This window comes from Protopterus annectens, chromosome 3.part0 (genome assembly GCF_019279795.1).
Source record: "Protopterus annectens isolate FY-2018-M chromosome 3.part0, PAN1.0, whole genome shotgun sequence".
NCBI classification, from domain to species: domain Eukaryota; kingdom Metazoa; phylum Chordata; order Ceratodontiformes; family Protopteridae; genus Protopterus; species Protopterus annectens.
Window position 1 is genome coordinate 778,025,265 of NC_056731.1, and position 20,865 is coordinate 778,046,129.

Below are 20,865 nucleotides of genomic sequence, written 5' to 3' on the forward strand. Positions count from 1 at the left end.
GCTCTGTTCAATGCGGAACTGCTTGATGTTCCACATTGAACAAAAGAGGGTCTGCTGTGCGTGTTTTTGATTGGCTCGTATACTGGTATACGAATCAATCAAAAAGCGGAGCTCTGTTCAATGCGGAACTGCTTGATGTTCCGCTTTGAACAGAAGAAGGTCCGCTTCTGATTGGCTCGTATACCGGTATACGAGCCAATCAAAAAGTGGAGCTCTGTTCAATGCAGAACTGCTTGATGTTCCGCATTGAAGAGAAGTGGGTCTGCTGTGCGCACTTTTGATTGTCTTGTATACTGGTATACGAGCCAATCAAAAAGCGAAGCTCTGTTCAGTGCGAAACTGCTTGATGTTCCGCATTGAACAGAAGAGGGTCTGCTGTTTGAGGTTTTGATTGGCTCGTTTACCAGCATACAGGCCAATCAAAAATCTGGAAACATGGGCCTTTTTTTTTTTTTTTGCTCTTCCACTAAGAGTAGAAAAAGGACGAAAAAATATGTGCTGCTACCAGCAAATATTATTTATTTCATTCTCTTAGGTTGAAGAGCAAAAAAAAAAAAAAGGTCTTTAGTTTTAGTCCTACAAGAGTAAAGAAGGCCTTTTTTTTTTTCCTCTTCACCCTAAGAGGACAAAATAATATGTGCTGGTACAAAGAATTATGGTAACCCTAACTAGTACCATTCCCAAGATTTAATAAGGAATGTGGAAGTGCAGTACAGGTGCCACTTGTGTATTCAAGTTAGTTGAAAGAGTATGCACTTAATGTTTGGAAATTTGAAGTAGATTGTAAATTTAACATTTGTGTATAGTTTGTTGAGGGGGTGATGTGTCACCAGTCCCTATTAGTTTGCTAATTATGTGCCCTAATTCTTTTCAACAAGGGTTGTATACCCCTAACTGAAATTGGTGTTCTTGACAATGATGCCTTACTGGACTATTGATCTGAATAGCGAGGAAAGAAACCTGATCTAGGTTCATTGCGCTTATGTCATGTGTGTAGATAGTAAATGTTCATTCTTCTAATTTTATATTCTAAAAAGCATTGTGTAAAATAAACCAGACATTCATGTGTATTGGCTCAAGACACTTACTAAATACAGTACTGTTTTGGTGTTTGCTAAACTGTCTCTGTCAGTTCTTCACAGCATTTGCAAGGTAATTTGAATTAATTTTACACTAAAATGTAAGTGAGACACAATTTTGAATTTGTACTCCAAAATGAGGTGATTTTGAATCCTTTTACCTATACATTATATTACCCAACCAGCATTTAAAATTGCACACCTTTCCTTGTTTTTACAATATATACTGAAAACACCTACATTTATTTCGTCCTTTTGCCAGTCATTGCAATGATTTTTTTTTTCTGCCAAGAGTACTTATTTTGGTTGCTGTGTTGGCCGACTGAGCCAACATTTAAATTAGGCCATGGAAGAACAGTTCCAAATTTACAGTGTATTAATAATACAAAATAAAAAGTACAGTAATTAAGTATATCTATGTCAGTTTTGGGAAGCAAAGTTCCTGATTTACACTGTGTAAATAATACAAAATAAAAAGCATAGTAATTAAGTATATCCATGTCTGTTTTTTCAGAATATTCAGTCAGTTTAAAAACCTTTTTTTAAGAGAGAAAGAGGGTGATGTGGTGTCAGAAGAAAATTAGGATGTGGTTTATATGTAGCTGAAATGGGTGGATAAAACTTAACTTGTAGTAACAAGGAGCAGAGCCAGATCATGATCAAATGGGGCCCTCAGCAGAGTAATGGATCCCCCCAGCCATTCCAGTGTCCTACTACGTGGTAACAGGTCTACCATAAATGTAGTCATTGAACTTGAAACATGCAAAAACAACTGCTAAAAGTTCTTGTAATGTGACATCGGCAACATAATTCTTCAGGGGCAGCAGGCACTGAATTTGTAGATGTAAAGTTCTTTGCCAGTAGCAACCTCTTCATTAGTTACAATTCTCTTTAATGCGGAAATATACAGATGAATTTTACTTCCGCAGAGATTGTGCCTACCGTTGACTGATATTGGTGGCTTGTAATGCCAGATGTTTGAGTGGCCTTTTATGGTTGAAATTTTCTGAAATGGGTAGTATTTGGTATCTTGTGGCAGAGTATGTAAAATAAATGCTGACAGACACAAACTATGCTCATAGCCACTCCTCCCCTTGAAATTATGTCATGTTGTATTTTGGAGGTGTTGCTGGATACCCCCCCACCGAATGCCGATTCTTAACCATGACGCATTACACTGTGATCTTGGCAGAAATGCAATGCAATACTGCTGAAACCTAGATACATAATGCAACTAGATTTGTTGTGGGGCTGACAAAAACACATAATTATCGGTGATTCTTGACAATCCTCTACTAAGAAGGTCAGTAAGAGCATCACAATATGATAATACGAAGGAAGATTGACATCTCAAGTACATGGTTGTAGTACAACAGGTGTCAGACCCTGCAACAACAGCAGCAGCAGCAGCAGCAGAAGGCAATGATAGCTAACAGAAGCCAGGCAACATATGAGCTTCACATGAACCATGTGCAGGTTCATCCAGTTTCTGCACGGTATCCAAGGAGCAGAGCCTTGCCTCTGAGTTTCCACTCTTCACTATCCATCCATCGCATACGGAACTGTGGATGCACTTTGCTAGCCAGAATGAGATCTTTACACTCCAGAAGGTGACTGAACCAAACCTCAGTGCCTTTAAGAAAAGCATCAACTAGCGGCACAACAAGCTTTACAGACTGCCTGACTTTGGACAACTTGTTTTTCAGGCATTTAATGGTGGGGATCAGGATTACCATGAAGCTTTTCAACTCTGACTGCAGGATGTCCAGAGCCATTGCCAGGGGCTGAATTGCTTACACAAACTCAGCAACAAAGGTAATTTCTGCAGCCCTGAAGATGCCTATTCCAATCTGTTCACATATCCCATTCAACAGGCCTTCACCCCAAGTTGCAATGAGGTGAATTCTCTCCATTGCGTAGAAAGTGGGATTCCATCGTGTCGCATTGGGAATAATCATCGCCAGATCACACTTATTTCAAATAACCTCAGCAGCTTGGGTGCTGTGACTAGCCTTGTTCCAGGTAGCATAGCATTTGACCATGGTGCTTCGCATGATCTTTTTATACTGTGCATCATTACAAGCAGATTCAGCATCTTGCATGGCAACTAGATTCAATATATGTGCTGCACATCTTAGATAGGGACATAGTGAATAGGTGCTCTCACTTTGCCCTGACTGACTCAGCTTGGCTGTCATGCTGTTGTAAATCACTTCACCATCATCATCCTCATCTTGCAACAGAATGGCTGTAGTCTCAGATCTCTCACATTCCAAGAAGACAGTGAAAGCCTTTACAAAATTGCTGCTATTGTCAGTAATTGTTGCACACACCTTTTGATCTATCTTGTACTTGATGTGAATGCTCTCAAGATTTGATGCTATGAGAGCGTATGTATGCCTCCTCTGTAATCTGCAGCATGACAAAGCAGCTGACTTTCTTTGAAGTGTGTCACAGTTGATCCAGTAGGGGTGATGCCAAGGAAACTACGATTCTGATGGATCCAAATGTCAGCCATAGTGCAAACAGTTGAAATGCTTGCTAAGGTTTCCATCAGATTCTTTTCCATATCACTGAACTGTTTTTCAACTCTTTCATTGTGTAGTCATTCTGAATAGTTATATAAAGTGATATTTTGGCTGAGTTTGTTGTGTAACAGTCTTGTTAGACCTATATGACATTTTCTGTAAGCATTTTTGTGTCCTCAGCATTAGTTTTAGTAGATTAGCCTAATGTACATAGTTGAAAATTTGATGGGTTGTAACTTGTTATGGGTCTTGTGTTGTTGGCTGTGCGTACTTTGGTTTAAGTATTAAATTGTGACTCTCTGACTCTAAAGACTAGTCTGTGAGACTTTGTAAACTGTAAAATGCTATTCATCATTATTGTAACACTGTGTATACAACTTTAATACACTCATATTCATGTGCAGTAAGCATGTATTCCTCACACACAAGCACTGTTTGAGTAAATCTGAACATGAGAATTGATAAACTATACTCATGTAAAAGTAACTCAAAAAGTAACTAGTTATTTTAGTTAGTAACTAGTAATAGTAATATATTACTTTTCCAGAAACGTAATAAGTAATAGTAACATATTACTTTCACTTAAAAGTAACTAGTAATAGTAACTTATTACTTTTATAAGTTACTAGCACAACACTGCCCAAACGACTCAGGGAGAAGACTGGCCAACAGCTACACTCTACAGACTATGCAAATAAAAGCCACTGCAATTACAAGTACTGTACCATCAGGAGAAATAATTTACAAACTTTTTACACAGTGATTCAAGGTGCAGTTCAGACTCCGTTTACATTAACCTGGCAAACTTTGGATACAAGAGTATCTTTACAGAACCTCACTAGATTGATGGATGGTCTCTCCTTACTACTGGCATACAACACGAAAAATTATCATGGGGGTCACTAGTTGTTGTGTATCATTTGACATACGGCCCTTATTTAGCAGTGGGTGACAAGACTTCATCATCATCCTATTGTTTAGCCAAATAATCACTTCCATTATAAATACTAATGTTACTTACCTTGTAATCTGCATTTTCTCAACACCTTCATGACACTTTTCTTACATTATCAGTGGTAATAACTAGGCATGGTAATAATACTTAATTTCGTACCAGTGACTGAATTTGCAGCTGGCATTTTTGCTTGCAGCCTTCATATGATTTTTTTTTTTTTTACAATTTTCAGTGTTGTTATAATTTAGCTGGTATACAATGGCTTACCCAGGAAGCCTTAAGTGTCAGTTACTAATTTCACATCCATCTGGTACATACTGACTAAATAACTTCTTCACCAATCACCAACCATCTCCAGAGGACACATTAGCTGCACCATCTTATGGCATACATTCAGTTTCCTGGCTTTTACTTCCTTCAAATACATACTTAAAAGGCATGAGGAGCTTCTGCTGGTCTGTACTAAAAAAAAAAAAAAAAACAGTGACTTATTTTGTAAGGGCAATAAGAACTGCATGACCGGGCAGTATAAGGTGTTGACTTCCACTATTTTCACTGCAGGAACTGCAGGACAAAAACGACATTTTGTTAATTTAAATTTCAAAATTCATACATATACATATACACACAGACACACACACACACACACAGACACACACACACACACACACTCACACACACACACACACACACACACACACACACACACACACACACACACACACACACACACACACACACACACACACACACACACACACTCACACATACTTGTGTGTGCGCACACATAAAATGGATTACTCCTTAGCAAAACAGCAGTATTAACTCATAGTCCTACCCACTAACCACATAATGCACTGCTCTGGCTGAAGGATCCAGTTCTCACCAAGTCAGGGACACTGCAAAGGATGCCATGAAGACAAAGCTAACAGTTGATTTTTAGTGTTCTTGCTGCTTCATTTTAAATAGTGGGGAAAATGTGTCAACCACTTTAATGGCACTATAAATTAAAATTGTTTTAAAATATTGCACACTGTACAATTAAGTTTTAAATACTGAGATAACTTGTCTGTACGTACCAAATTGCCATAGTTATATTCTGGGAGTAAAGAGATTAATTGGTAATAAATGTCATTACTACATGATGTTTCTTCTATGAGTATTTGTAAACTGATGGAATTATTTAATGTTAACTGTGGCCTTTTTTACTATACTCCCTCAGAAGGTGAAAGGTTGAGGTGCCAGAAGTGTGAAGAAATAAGCTATGGTTCAAGCTGCTTTTGTGTTATTTACTTGTATTTACTTCAAACAGGTGGGAGAAAAATTATAGATGTCTGGTGAATTGGCAAAGAGTAGTAGTAAACTTTACCTGGACTTCATCAAGGCCTTTGATCTACGTAGGAGACTGACAGAAACGGAGGAGACGGAGATAGTACCAAGACTAGAGAAATGGATAGCTGCATGGTTGGATGGCAGAATACAGGTGATTTCACTGAAAGTGACAAAGTCAGAAATTATTGGAGTATTACAAAGATTTCTTCTGGGGCTTGTGTGCTTGTCTCCAACATATCTGAGGGAACACAGAACAGGATCAAACTATCTGCTGATGACACAAACACAGGTACAGCAGTGAAGGATGAAGGGAGGCGTCTAATGAAGGATTTAGAAAGGATGAACAAGTGGAAAAAATAATGACAGCTGAGGATCAATGCAGGCAAAATAGTGCACTTAAGTCACAACAGCCCTATTGGGAAGTATCAGCAGGAATTGGGGGCTGGGAGGGAGAAAAATGACAGCAAGAGGAGGGGAGGCATTGATCACACGTGGACTGAACCGATAGGAACAGAGTGAGAGTTCAGTGGCAACAGCAAACAGAATCCTAGGGTGTACATTCTGGAATCAAAGTAGTAATGCTTCCAGTCTTGGTTAGACCACACCTGCAGTACTGCAAGCAGCTCTTGAGGTCATACAAGGAAAGGGACATCAGGATGCAAAAGGAGTCAAGAGGAAAGCTACCAGAACTATCCATGGAATGCTACCCTGTGCTCTAAAGAGAGAAAAAAAGAGAGAGGAGGAAAGAGAGAGAGATACAGAAGACTCCTTGGCTACCAAGCTCATTCACATTCCATGTGGCACTTGACAATTACCAAAATGTGACTATAAAGCATGTCCTAGCTGAAACATTTACTGGCTTCCTTTGATCTGACTTTTTTTTATTAAACTCCCCTGATGGACAATTGTTTAAACTTTCAGCCTTTAAACTCAGCAGCATTGTGCACCTTGGCACTCCTTTTAGTTGAACTGTTCTATGTTGTGCTAGCCAGCCCTCATTTTATTGTAATTGTGCACGGTGCACCTGAGAGTGGTGTATATATATATATATATATATATATATATATATATATATATATATATAACATACCTCTCAACTTCTTAGAGCAAGACATCTAGACAAAGCCATTAATAAAAGTGGGACAAAGGTGAAAACATAAGGACAATTTTTAAATACTGCTCTTACGAACTTGGAAAGTTGATAGAATAACAGGTTTTACATTAGCATGAGTTTTCTGAAGGGTATGGAATCTAAAACTCAAATTCCTGTCATTATTTTCTAACTTCATTCTTTAATTATTTGCAACTAATTTGCCAAAAAAAAAACCCCACAATTTAATGAAAAACAGATAAAAATCTGGACATTCTGTAAAAATCTGTACAGTTGAGAGATATGATGTATACATACAGATAGATAGATAGATAGATAGATAGATAGATAGGTAGATGGATAGGGATAGATAGATAGATAGATAGATAGATAGATAGATAGATAGATAGATAGATAGATAGCAACATCAGAATTGTCCATGTTTCTATATAGGCAAAACCAAAAGGGCACTCAAAGACAGAATTTATGAACATGTATATGGGATAAACACAAAAGATTGACATAATTCCATTGCGCTGACATATTCAACAATACGAAGGGCATGGGTTCAGTTTTCTGCACTAGATGTTGTTAAACAAGATGTGGGATGGCATAGAAAATAAAATTAGAAATGTTGAATTTACATAGGTGATTTTAATGGGATTTCTCATACCCTGCATCTTAAGGATACTAGATTCTAGGACTCATCCCCATTAGCTCATGCCTTTAGCAAGCCTTTCTAAAGCTAGGGTTGCAGCATATGGGTTCACTGACATTTTCAAGTGAAAACTGTTTAATCACTATGCTGATGCCCATAATGTATTAAAGAATCGACAAGACATATCTAGAAGAAGACCTTGTTAAAAGTTACACTTACATAAGAGTACTCTTTTTATACTTATCTGACAACAGCGATTTTGAGATCATGTTATATCCTTCTTTGGTGGGGTGAAATATTATGTTGGGAGTAATTTGGAAATTATTCATTTTATCCAGCTTCCTACTTACCTTGAGGTTGGCATAACAATTAAGGTATTTACCTCACCGACACAAGGTACAGGGTTCTTTGGTCACTGTCTGGTAATTGGCTAAGCATGCAACAGTCTGCAGACTGATTGCCTAGTGTTTACCTATGAATTACTTATGAATAAGTTATAGAAGACCTTCTGGATGGCACAATCAGGTTCATAGGTTCATACTAGGCTATCTGCTCTAGGGCATTTATAAGCCTAGCCAGAGTGTGTTTGGCTTTCGCCATCCATTTTAAATGAATTTTGCTATGCCCTTTTTCGAGGTTAGTATACTGTGCCTCTGTCTAACAGTGACACAGAAGTGATACTCGGGGTAAACCTACGATCTCCCATCCACTCATCAAGATTCCTCTTGAAGAGAGTCAATGAGGGACTCTGCCTAACCTGGACTGGGATTTTATTCCAGAGTGAAGGGAGCCTCTGGCTTATGACTCTGTCCCTCCAGCATGTCCTATTTATTTCAGTGCTGAGGTTCAAGTCTTTCAAGCGAGTAGCTCGATGGGATTTGGATTTTCTGAGGTGCAGCATGTCCATTAATTCCAGGTTGGACATGGCTTTATATGTCAGGCACAGATCGCCTCTGAGCAGGCGGTATGCCACTGAGTAGAGCTGGAGTTTCTTTAACCGGCAGCATATGGCATCTGTTTGAGCCCTTTGATCCTCTTGGTGAGGTACTTTTGGGGTCTTTCCAGTTGCTGCAGGTGTCTGGTAAGGTACATCCCAAAAGGGACATTGTACTCAATTATGGGCCTGATGAGGGATAAGTAAAGAGGCACGATGACCTTCCCTGATCTAGATGTGAATCCCTTCATGATTAGGTGGGCTATATAAAATGTTTTTCTAACCACTTTGGCCACGTGGTTTTCAAATGAGAGATTGCTATCAACTTGGGTCCCCAGGTCCCTAATTACTTCTTCCGTACTTAATGGATTACCACCTATCTGGTAATTTGTGGAAACTTTGTTTTTGTCAAAGGGGATGACTATACACTTTTCGGCATTTAGCTTGAGGCCATGGCTCTGGCACCAGTTGTCTGTTTCTATGAGGCCCTTTTGTAGGATGCTTGTGTCGGCTGGAGAGTCGATTATGGTGCCTAGTTTGCAGTCATCTGTGAACTTGGTCAGCCACAGTCCTTTCGTGTTGGCCTGTACCTCCGAGAAATATATACCGAACAAGAGAGGTCCCAGGACTGAGCCTTGTGGGATGCCACTTGTAACTGGTTTGGAGTCTGACATGGCTCCAGCAATTCTAACCATGTGGGTTCTGTCCTTGAGCCAGTTTGCAACCCATCTAGTGACATAGGGGTTCATATTTAAGCTGGTGAGCTTATCTATATTGTCCGAGTGGGGTACTGTATCTAAGGCTTTTGCGAGGTCCAGGTAGGCTGTGTGGACCACCTTCCCCTCGTCAATGGGCTTGGTGGCTGTTTCAAAGAAATTGACCAGGTTTAAGAGGCAGGATCTGCCATTAACAAAGCCGAACTGGGTAGGATCCAGTGTCTGTAGGTCCTCAATATCTTTATTTATGAGGTCCATGATGATCCTTTCCATAGCTTTGTAGACCAAGCTAGTCAGGCTTATGGGGCGATAGTTTCCAGGATCCGTTGAGGCACCACCTTTGTGGAGAGGGACCACTGTTGCTGTACGCCACTCTTTGGGTACATATCCTGTAGTAAGGCTGAGATTGAACAGTAGTTTTATGTTTGGGTTTAGCTCTTCTTGGAGTTCATGTAAGATGCAGCCCAGGACACCGTCTGGTCCCATTGATGCTGTGTTTTTTGCTTTGGAGAGGGCGGCTCTTACCTGAGCACCTGAGATGTCAGGGGGGCAGCACTCTGCTAGGATAGATATTTGCCCTTTTGGTGGGGAGGGGGGGGGACGTTTGCGCTGAACCTGTCAGCTAGGATGTTGGCAATGTCTGTGGGTTCGGTGTATTTTTTTGTCATTTTGGACTAATTCTGAGCATATCTGGGAATTCCCAACCAGGTTCCTAACATAACTAAAGAAAGCCTTGTGATTATCCTTAGTGTCCTGTGCAATTTTTCTCTCGAAGCTGGCCTTAGACGATTTTGTGAGTGCCCGTAGTTTTTTGCTAATACTGATCAGAGATGCCTTCCCTTTTTGGGATTTTGCTCTATCATGTAGTAGCTTCCTCCTTCTATTGTATAGTTTGTTTATGGCTGGGGTCCACCAGACAGGACGCCTGCCCTTGGAGGTTGTTAATAGGAGCTTATTTTCCAGAAACCAGTTTGAGAGTAGGTCAAGGTAATATCTTAAGTCCTTTTTAATAATGACGTGGAGGTGTCCTGACTCATAAATTACCATGTCATCTTCTTAGGAAATTATTGGTAGACAGGGTAGGTCATCAGTGAGTTTACTGATTAGTAGAAAGAAAAAAATATGAGGCAATACTGATCCTTGAGGGACACCTTTGGTTAGTGGAGAGGCAGATGATGTTGAAAAGCCTATCTTTGAGGTCCCCATTGGTGATAAAATACTTAAACCAAAGCTGCATGGTTACTACTCTCTGCTGCATTAAGAATGTTTAGTAGATAGAATAGTCTACAATGGCACACACTTTGTTCTGGTCAAAGAAAAATGATTTGCCTAAATGACTTATATTTTGTAGGGTACAATCTGTATGCATATGGAGCACAAAAAGCTCTTCTACCACATCATAATCTATTCTGATGCTGAAAAGCCTCTCCCACCCCCTGTTTTTGAATATACTACTATTAGGAGTGTATTGGCACTTCAAGCACATCACCTAGAGAAGATGAAATTGGGATTAGCATGAAGTCACTGGTTTGTTTACCTTAGGGATTGGTTTTATGATGGTTATCTTCTTGATGTCAGAGTGTGTGTGTGTGTGTGTGTGTTTATGTGTCTGTATAAGGGGAGGGTCCAAAAATGTGTTCCCTGTGCATTCAGATGAACCATGCTTGCAGGCCATCTGCATCAGAGTCATCACTAAGATTTTGTTCCAAATGTTTTTAGTTCTTTTATCCTTATTGTTCTGAAGTAAAAGGGAGAATGAAGAAGGGTGATTTGGTCTTATGTCAGGGTGTGTTAAGGTGAGGTGAGGGACCAAGACGAAGCAGTCAGGATTCCTTGAAAAAATCTTGGGCAGAAAGGGTAAATGTATTCTATCTGCTGGGGAGTCTTTAGAAGGTACCCACCCAGTGACATGGTTGGGTAAGTTCCAGATGCTGATAATGGGTAGAAATTTGTAGAGATTGGAAGTGAGGGACCTGATAACATCTACTGGCATTTTTAGCTAAGTTTCTGAGAAGGATTACTCTATTTTAGATGGGTCCTTTTCAATTGTTTCCAGATTCAGATGTAACCTTAAATGTGGCTTTTAGCATACTTGTTATCCAGAGGTCTTGTATGAATTTAAAAAGCCTTAATACTCTAGGGGAATTCCTTATCTCAAAAGAACAGCAGCAAAGTATTGAGCAGAGTTTTAGCCACATTGGAAAGGTTTGCATCAGTAAGAACAGGAGGTCAATCTGTACTTAACCTTTATTTTATGTTGAAATTGCTTTTTTCAGTTTTGTATTGAAAGATAAGTAGCATGAAAGAAGAGTGGGGATGCTTAAGTTAAAAACTGTTGTGTGCGATTGCTAATGAAAGGAGATAAAATGAGGATAGAAGATATATAATTCAAACTGTTGGGAATGATGATATATGAGACATGGTATATGCCTGACAAACTTTGGGACTAGCTGGATTTTTATTATTTACAAAAGGGTGGGATTTGAGAGGAAATCATTATTGTTGTTATTAGCTGAGTCTAATACTTTAATGGTGAATCCCCAAGGGTGATAGTGTTTTGAAAGGGGTTAGTTTGTTTGAGTATTTAATTGATGAGTTGTTCTATTTTTTTCATGGTTAGCTGCAAGTATCGGTAAGCAACTGCACGGAGGACACTATAGGAAGGGGATACTAGCTGCAAGCCATTTAGGGAGCTTATAATTTTGAGAAGAGCTGTGAGCTTTAAGAGAAGCTTTTAAGTTTTCTTCAATTGTTCCTCTTCCCTCCTTGTCTACTCTTGTGTCAAAATAGTACTTACAGCTGCAGAAATTTGATATGAGTGCAGTAATTCAAGATTCAGTGACACCTACTAAGTCATGTGATTGTATATTAATTATAGTGAGAAATGTTTTGAGTTGCTTAAGTTTATTTAGCATGCTTCCTATATTAATTAGGACTATTTTCATGTCAGAGTGCTTGAGAATGTAATACTTGAAGTTAGACTGATAAAGGAATGGTGGGTTCTGTATTTGTTTAAGTGAGACAAGTAGTAAACATGATTGCTAATCTTAGAAATTTAAAGAAGCTATATATAGACTTGTGTGATTTTTTTTGTATTTGGGACAGCTTACTGATGTATAGGTTATGCTTTCTGTTATGCAGAATTTTGTTGGTCTATATGATATGAGTGAATCGCGCAAATTGCGAATGCTCATAATATCAAATGTACCAGATCTCGAACTTCCTATTGTGGGGGGCTGTGCCCCCCACACCCCCCGCTAAATATATATTCCAACTCCTAGATCACACTGCAGTGAGGAAAGGGCTCTTCACTGTACCGCAATCTCAGAAAAAGCACTTCGAGGTCTGGTACGTTTGATATTATGAGCGTTTGCAATTTGTGCGATTCGCTCATATGATATAAACAGGAATCTTGTTCTTGTTTTCGGGAAGTGCAGTTTAGAGATATCCCATCAACATTTGTTAGTGGGAGGGTTGAGGGTACTGAGGAAGGCTGAGGTTTTGAGTTAGTGGTTCTTTAATTGCTGGTATTATTAGTACTGATGTCAGTACCAAATAAAGGGCTACTGTGGCCATAAGGAACAACAGATGGACTTGTACTGCATGAGTCACTGGCCTCTTTTAGTGTGCAAGGCAGAAAAAGACAGCAAAGGAAAAGCAACACTTACAGAAGAACTGTGACAAGTAATGTGTTTGATAGGTGGAAACAAACACTGTCTAAGTACAGTTAGGCACCGGCATCCCTCAGGATAAATGTTCAGATAATGGCCAGCTCACTGATGTAAAGCCATATTTACAAGCATCTAAAGTATACATTTTTTTGCCTTGTGATTGTTCCAGGGGTACAAAGCTTTGTTTCTTATAAACTTAGTGAGGTGCAAGGCACTAATAAACTGACAACAGTGGACCTTTGGAGAGGATACCCCTCAATAAAGGATGTTTTAGTGTTTGTCCGACATAAATAAATCACCACTACAACATAATAAATTGGAACTTTTGCTACTAGTGATAAATCATGTTCAGATTTGGGGTGAAATACTGTTGTACAGTTTGGACTGCTGGGCAAGAACAGGGCTGCAATCTGGTGCATAATTCATCAAGGAAGGTAAAATATACCCTCCTTCCATGTTGTCAAAATGGAATTTAGACCACTAGTTGGCTTGGCTCTGTTATAATTGTGTATTCCAAGTTATAAGCAATGGCCAGCAAATAATATTTCGCTCTGTAATACTCCTTGGGAACCATGAATATCCCAGTAGTAGATAAACAGGTCTGGATATTAATGAAAGGACATAAAGAATGTCTTTCTCTCACTCTTTCTCTCCAGAAATTACATGGGAATATGAGCTGTGATAAATCAATCACCTGATACCTTTTATTTATTTATTTTACATTTGTTAACCTGGAAAGTCTGACTGGACACACATCCATTTTCAGTGGAGGCCCAGGGAGGAAAGCTCCAATAGCATGTCATAAAGAAATTACACAAGAATATCATACAGAGACATAGGTGTTCTTCCATAGAAACATAAGTCATTTATAGATTAACAATTCCTTTAGAAATGTCAGCATACAGCATTCTAGTAGTAGGGTTTATATAGAATATAAAATATAAACACACAAGAAAATTTTTTTTTCTTTCTAAATTATGAGTACTATCAATATTTTGTTACAGAAATAACCAGTGATTATTAAGTTTAACAGTGAAAGGAATTAGGGGACCTTTAGTAGAATCCTTGAACATGGTATTGATGCAAATTAACATGGGGAGTAGCATGAACAAAGCCAATTGTTTGAGAAGCGGGTTCTCAGGAGTTTCTTAAATTGAATAGTGGAGGTAGTGGAGGTTATATGGCTAGGTAGTCAGTTCCAGATTTTTGCATTAGTGCGGGAAAAGAGAGATTTAGTAGAAGTCTGGTTCATATAATGAAGTGGAAGTGCCTTTAATTTCTTTACCCCAAATACGCTGCACTTTTCTATCTGTCCAGTTCAGATCAATGTTGGTATTGTTTAGTGAAGGTATTGGGGAAACAGTCTCACATCATTGCAATATCTGAAATCAAGACCTTAATGGGATGAGGTAGAAATGCATGCCACAGTATACAGGGTAAAGATACTGTCCTCACTGGTTCTCTGAAATTATTCTGCGAGTCAAGAATCAGTATCCAAAACCAAGTCAATAAAAACGACAAACACTGGGCGTCTTCAGAAAAGTAACAGTAGATTTAATATGATAAAACTTACAAAACATGTAAAATTAACTCATAAAATATGAGAAGCACCTTTGCTTCGATGTTGTGCTATAAGGAACTTCATCAGATAAATCTGCAATACACCAAAGGATATTTAACTACCTAATATCCAGTCAGATTACAAGTTTAGTAGTGACTAGATACACACCTGCTGCGAGTCATCGGTATCTACCACCTTTTTCCAGTGGCAGCTGGTGACTTCAAATCAAAGGGGGGCTGCAAGAGACAGCTGAATGGGTGGGGTCAATGGGAAGGGGTGCGACCAACTAGAAAGGGGAGGAGCTATGTTCAAAACCACAAAAACTAAAACTTTAATTAAATACGCTGCCCTGGGTGCCAAACCGTCATTATGAGAGTCCAATCAAGACAAAAATAAGTGTAGAAGAATACAAATATTTCAATGCATTGGCTGCATGACAGCTTATTTAATATCTAGATGGAAACAAAAGGTTGTGAGGCATGAAAAAATAAATTACTTTTTAAATACATTACTGGAATGCCAGTCAAAATCAAGTATAAGAAAAACAAGCAGCACTCAACTCAAACAACTTCTCCTTGCACTGCAGTTCTAATTATAAATTATATTCAGCTTTATTAAAGTACCAAGTAACACGCTGAAAGTAGAAATCTCTGTGATGCCCCTACTTGTAAAAATGTTTCTTATCCAAAAAAGACCTGCTGCCTGACAACTATCTACTTGTTTCATGGGGAAAACATGATCAAAGTAAAAAATGAAAAGCAAACAAGAAACAAGCTCAAAATACATTGCTTAAAGGATTACTGTACAGGTTATGGACCACACATGATTGGCATTCTGTTTAGTTTATGAGTAAAGCCTGTAGAGATGACTGAAGGTCTCCAACAACTGTAATGAGCTTTTTAAAATAATGTAATCCTGTCCTTCAATACCCAAGGCTTATACATTATCTAGTTAAGTATTCTCTGCATGGCAACAACAGAAAGGCTTTCAATGTTGGCAATTCTTTAACAGTATTCTTATTAAAGCTTACTTGCATCTTACGATCTCAGACAAGATTATCTTATGGTCATTAAAGCGTTGCTACTTAAACACAGAGCAACAGGCACTTTGAGTAATAAGCATAAATCAACAGTACAAAAATATGACAGAAACCAGACCATTCTGCAAAATCAAGGACAGATGAAAAGCCACTGTAGTGCTTGTGTCTACCCTGGATGGGGGGGACACTCTGCACGTTACACTGCATAACTATTCCTTGCCTTGCTTGGACACATCCAGAGTCACTACATGGGGGATTGGGGTGCGACAAGAATGTCACAATTTGAAATGTCTCTGGCTGACTGTGATGGCCCTGACACATTTGTCCTACCTCTCAACCTCAGAGCAAGAAATTTGGACAAAGCCATACATAGAAGTGGGACAAAGGCCCAAAAATAAGGACAATTTTTAAATATTGCTCTTATAAACTTAGAAAGATAATAGAATAGGTCTTGTATTAGTATGAATTTTCTGAAGGGTATGAAATCTGAAACTCAAAATGTCTGTTATTATTTTCTAACTTCAGTCGTTAATGATTTGTAATTAATATGCCAAAAAAACCCCACAATTTTATGAAAAATGGACCAAAAATGTCATGCAAAAATATAAAATAGCCACACAATACAGCTGGCAACCTGTCAAAGGAGGGACACTTTAATATTAGTACTGCTAACTTGAGCAGCTGACAAAATGAAATAATCTACATGCATTTCAAGTAATCTATAACTTTGATTATTACAGTTATTTCTTAATTGTAAACCCTCCATGTTTTCTTCAAACATTGCTATTTTGCGGAGGGATTATTAGGGGGAAGAGCAACATTTTGAGCCAAAATCAGGGACAGTTGAGAGGCTGGCTATGCCTAATTCTATAAAGCAATTTATTTGCATGTACCTCTCAAACTGTTAATGCAATAAATCTGGACAAGGCCAAATATATTGGGGGAACATATAAACAGTATTAAAATTGCTCTTGTATAAACTGAGACAGTTGATAGAATAACAGGTCTTACTTTAGTATGCATTTTTCTGAAGGTTATGAAGTCTGAAACTCAGTGTATCATTATTTAGTGACTTAATTCCTAAATGATTTGCCAGAAAACTACAAATTTTATGAGGAACAAACCAAAAATAAGAAGCAAAAATCTATTCATTCTTTGAAAATCTGGACAGTTGGGAGGTATAGTTCAGCTGAGCCTCTGAGTTTGCCGCCCTTCCCCCTCACAAAATCATTGTTGAATGGAGCCTGTGCAGCCATTCCATTGATCCATTCCTTGGCTATTTCACTCCATTTACCATAAACACTAATGTGCATACTGCTTTACTTCTATGATGATTTGGACTTCATTTGAAAGTTTTATTTTGCATTTTACAGCACAAACACTAAGATATCTGCTAAACAAAGCAATGCAGTCTCACAATGAAAACAGACTTAGCATTAAAACTTCTCTGCCCTTGAAACTCACATTCATTGAAACAGCATTGAAACCCACATTCAAAGAAAATACATTTTGCCAGTGGCAGATAAAGATTAATTTTGGGCTGTTTTCAAATCATGGGCCCCTTGCATATGAAACATACATGTGCTCTTTGATATACCTTCCTGATTGTAGTACTAAATTGTATTCCTTGTACAATACAGTACAGTTGTTAGAGGGCATTTTAAATTTGTTTTGAACATTTTTCCAGTAAACAATGAAACAAAATGCATGCACCCATAATGACAAAACTGCCCAGTTCAGAACATTTCGATCATAAAAGTCTACTCAGACTTCTACAGTCCACCATTATCAGTAAATATGCACAATTCTACAGTCCACCATTATCAGTAAATATGCACAATTTTACATTCCACCATTATCAGCAAATATGCACAATTCTACAGTCCATTATCAGTAAATATGCATAATCTCTGAAGCAAAAGTCATCTAAATAATTCCACATTAAAGAAATTTGTAACTAATGAAAAGGTTGCTGTTAGCAAACACCTTTATATTTCATGGTATTATCGAAAAATAATGTCTGTTGCCCCTGAGGAATAAATTGCCTGTATTACATTATAAACATGATAAGCTAGTAATATTGCAAGAGGAAATGGATTGCAAACTGATAACAGGCTCATAGTTAGTATCTTCACCAAGGAGGACATACTCGTTATGGCAGCATCCACCCCTTATGGGAGTAGAACCCACAGCCTTCTGCATCAACAGCAAGTACACAACCTGTTGTGCTATTAGCTATTAACAATGCAAGCCAACTCAGCATAAGCAGCACTAAACTTCTCTTCCCCTGCAGCTCTCAGCGCCCTGTAAAATCTACTCAATACTCAACTGCATCTCAACTTTGCAGCACAAGAAATCTGGAAAAAGCCAACATTTATTGGGGGGGGGGGTCAAAAGCCCAAAAACCAGGGACACATTAAACATTGCTTGTATAATCTTGGAAAGTTGCTAGAATAAAATGCTGTGTTACCACCATACATTTTACTACCAAGGTCCCTGTGCAAAACAGTCAGAGCAACATACCCCTACGCCAAATCAGCTGCTTTGTCAAAGAGAAATGCTGTGTTACCACCATACATTTTACTGACAAGGTCCCAGTGCAAAATAGTCAGAGCAACATACAAGTATGCCAAATCAGCTGCTTTGTGAAAGAGACGAAGACGGAAACTTAAATGGCTATCATTTAGTGAATTCACTTCTTGCCATAGCTGTCAATCTCTTAGTACAAAACACCTGGACAAACCCAGTAATGGGGGAATACAGCCCTCAAACATATTCAGTGAATTCAGTTCTTGCCATAGCTGTCAACCTTAGCACAAAAAACCTGGACAAAGCCAATAATGGGGGAATACAGTCCCAAAAATAGGGACAATTTTCAAATATTCACCTTATAAACTTAGAAAATTGCTAGAATAAAGGGTTGTGTTACTATGTATTTTCTGAAGAATATGAAGTATGAAATTCAAATGCCTGCCAATTTTGCTTCTGATGGAACAAAAACAATTTTCAGCAGAGGCCCAGGGGGAAATACTGCAGACACATGTCTTTGTAAAATGGCAGGACACCAGAGCAAATCCACACAAACACAGGGAGGAGATGCAGACTCCACACAGAAGGCACCCCAGCCAAGAATCAAACCAGAAAACCTATAGCTGTGAGGCAACAATGCTACCACTGCACCATCAAATATGTAAGGAATTAAACATTCAGAAACCTGAAGTATGAAATTCAAATGACTGTCACTTTTATTTAACATTTGTTAACCAGGACGGTCTGACTTGGAACAAAAAAACTATTTTCAGCAGAGGCCCAGGAAGAAATAATGCAGACGTCTTTGTAACATGGGAGGACACAAAAGCAAACCCACACAAACACAGGGAAAAGATGCAGACCCCACACAGAAGGCACCCCAGCCAAGTATCAAACCTGAGAACCTACAGCTGTGAGGCAACAATGCTACCACTGCACCATCAAACATTTCAATATTTAGAAACCCCAGATATTATGTGGAACAGAACAGATCAAATATGAGGCAAAAATCTGCAAATTCTTTACAAATGGTGGTGGGTAGGGAATTCAGGCCCTTAACACCTGCATACAAGGTACAGGGTTCAAGCCTGAGGTATTCCCTACACACCACCATTGAGTCTACTCTAGCCACCAGTATATAGTAACTGGGGCATTTTATACTCTAGCCACCAGTATATAGTAACTGGGGCATTTTTTACACACACACACACACACACACACACACACACACACATACACACACACACACACACACACACACACACACACACACACACACACACACACACACACCTACCTTGTTGCTGAATGGCCCCAGCCCACCAACGAGCGAAATACCTGCTTCCATTACCGCTCCGAACAGCCCCTTACCCATATTCCTTGCGCGATTGGTCCATCCCAAAGGATTCCTGCAGTCCAAACCCATGACTGCTGCAGTCCAGAGTGCCTCTATGTCATGATGTCATCGCCGCATAGACTTCTGGGCATCTTGCCTTTCCCCTTATCTAGACTGCTGAGAAAGCAGTCTGAGAGCATGTGCGCATGCGTACTGTCTGGGAATTAATGTTTGTGTTTCTCGGTTTGTTTTTATTTTGTTTTGTAGGTGGGAGGGCTGCAGTCCGGCAGTCCTATGGCACGAGTCGCCCCTACCTTTTTCTCAGGACAGTTTGTTTAGGGGATGGTAGCAGTAATGAAGAGATGTATCACATGGGTATTGGGAAGAGCAGAGCTGAAAGATGTTACAAAATGGCAGGCCTTACTGCAAAGACATTACATCAGGACGGTAATGCTGATAATCAAGAAAGGGAAATTTTCAAAGCTGTCTAGTCCTTCAGCAAGACTCATTACATGCGTACATCATAAATTGAATCATGCACTGATGTTAATCATGGCAGTAATACCTGCATCTGGCCATAAACTCGTGCTGTATCCATGATCTGAACTCAAATTCTAGTACTATTCACAATGACTGATATATTACAGGCAGCTGCATATCAGATTATTATTTCTCTCTCATGTTTCTATGTTTACCCTTCCTATTCATTCCTATTCATTAGTCCTTCCTCTATGTTCACTTAATTTCGATAAAAGTATTTAAAATGATGAAACAACATGGTTATCTAAGAATGCTAATTATGCTTAATTTTCATGTTGAGCTTTAAGAATATGTCAGATTTGGAATAGAGCAGTTCTGACTTGACGCACACCTATAGCCAGACTTGCAGAGATGGGCATACCGCTGCTCCTTTTTATGATTTAATTGCTTCTTCTACAACTCTTCAATGTCAGGCACACACCAATAAAATTACCCCTATTACTGAATCTAAACTGCTGCAGTGATTGCCATCATTCAAATTATCTCACAGCAAAGCACAACACTCAAACAAGTGTTACGTCCTACAGATTAAAATTTTTATGCACCTCCCTTCCATGACATTTGCTAAAGGTAAAAGATGAATGTGGCCTTTATGAGAACTATCACACCCATGTAATAATGTTCTTACTGAACTTATGTTTAAAAATCAAGAGCCTTGCTACAGATATCCTTATCAATATCCTGCCAAACATCTTGTAGACTGAAAAAATAATACCAGTCATACAAAAAAAGAACAAAGATAATAAACATGTAGCATTCTCGAGATTAAATACTCATTCCTTACCAATCTGTCCTACACAATCCCAGATAGCTCACATAAACCTCAGATGTGCAGAAGGTAACCAGTCCCACAGCTTCACAATTTTTTAAGCGCTGCTTTCAAGAACAAACTATGCA

General features: G+C 38.8%; 1 protein-coding gene across 4 annotated transcripts in view; it reads right to left on the minus strand.

Annotated features, from left to right (window-relative positions):
- PLEKHG4B (pleckstrin homology and RhoGEF domain containing G4B) overlaps positions 1–20,865 on the minus strand; it is a 960,241-nt gene that overhangs the window by 346,429 nt on the left and 592,947 nt on the right. The gene's annotated exons all lie outside the window — the stretch shown is intronic.